This window comes from Neomonachus schauinslandi, chromosome 12 (genome assembly GCF_002201575.2).
Source record: "Neomonachus schauinslandi chromosome 12, ASM220157v2, whole genome shotgun sequence".
Lineage (NCBI taxonomy): Eukaryota > Metazoa > Chordata > Mammalia > Carnivora > Phocidae > Neomonachus > Neomonachus schauinslandi.
The window spans coordinates 32,924,333-32,925,780 of record NC_058414.1 but is presented as its reverse complement, the minus strand read 5'-3'; the positions used below and the strand labels follow the sequence as shown (position 1 = coordinate 32,925,780).

At 53.1% G+C, this 1,448-nt stretch overlaps 1 pseudogene; it reads left to right on the top strand.

Moving 5' to 3' along the window:
• Positions 1–234: 234 nt before the first annotated feature.
• On the top strand, positions 235–1,211 carry LOC110579878 (annotated as a pseudogene).
• Positions 1,212–1,448: the final 237 nt, after the last annotated feature.

Below are 1,448 nucleotides of genomic sequence, written 5' to 3'. Positions count from 1 at the left end.
ATAAGACTGGGGATAGAGGGCGCCTGGGTGGCTCAGTCGTTAAGCGTCTGCCTTCGGCTCAGGTCCTGATCCCAGGGTCCTGGGATCGAGCCCCGCATCAGGCTCCCTGCTCCGCGGGAAGCCTGCTTCTCCCTCTCCCACTCCCCCTCTTGTGTTCCTTCTCTCACTTTGTCTCTGTCAAATAAATAAATAAAATCTTAAAAGAAAAAAAAAAAGACTGGGGATAGAGTTCGAATGGGAGGGGGAGTGCGGAGAGCGGCCCACCGAGGTCCGGGAAGCGCAGCCCCCCCCCCCCTCCCCCCCCGCCCCAAGTGCCCTAGTTTCCATCACGCCCTGGGAGGCGGCCGCAGCTGCAGCTCCCTCGGCCTCACATCCGGGCACCTGCCGTTGGGGACAAGAAGGTCATCGCCAGGAAGGTTTTGGGAACAGTAAAATGGTTCAATGTGAGAAACGGATATGGCTTCATCAACAGGAATGACCCCAAGGAGGATGTATTTGTACACAAGCCTGCCAGAAAGAACAGTAACCCGGGGCAGCGCCTTCGCAGTGTAGGATATGGAGAAACGGTGGAGTTGATGTTGTTGAAGGAGAAAAGGGTGCGGGGGCAGCAGCGGTGACAGGCCCTGGCGGAGTTCCAGTGTAAGGCTGTAAATATGCAGCCGACCGGAGCCATTATAGATGCTATCCCAGCGCAGGCGTCCTCCACGCAATTCCCGGCAGAATTCCCAGAATAGTGAGAGTTGGGGAAAAGACCAAGGGATCGGAAAGTGCTCCCAAAGGCCCGGCCCCAACAGTGCCGACCCTATTGCAGGTGACAGTTCTCACCTTACTACATGCAGAGATCCTCTGGGCGGCGCCACAGTATCCCGGCCCTCCTGTGCAGAGGGAAGGGATGGAAGGTGATGACAACCAGGGTGTGGGAGAGCAAGATGGACCAGTGAGACAGAATGTGTATCGGGGTTGTAGACCACGATTCCGCAGGGGTCCTGCTCGCCAAGGACAGCCTAGAGGGGATGTCAAGGAGGAAGATAAGGAAAATCAAGGAGAGGAGACCCAAGGTCAGCAGCCATCTCAATGTCGGTACCACAACTTCAGTTGCCAATGCAGACGCCCAGAAAACCCTAAACCACAAGATGGCAGAGACCAAAGCAGACGATCCAGCAGCTGAGAATTCCTCTGCTCCTGAGGCTGAGCAGGGTCAGGCTGAGTAAATGGCCAGTTTGCCATCTCTACCATCACTACCATCATCCAGCATGAAGGAATGAAGATGACATTCCAGCAATAAGAAATAAACAAAAGTTGGTACTGAAGACCTTAAGTGTTTGCTTTTTTGCCCATTGACCAGAGAAATAGAACTATCTGCATTATCTATGTAGCATGGGGTTCTTATTATTTTTACCTAAAGAGGTCTCTTTTGGTAATGACGAATGTGTTTTTTAAAAAAGCCT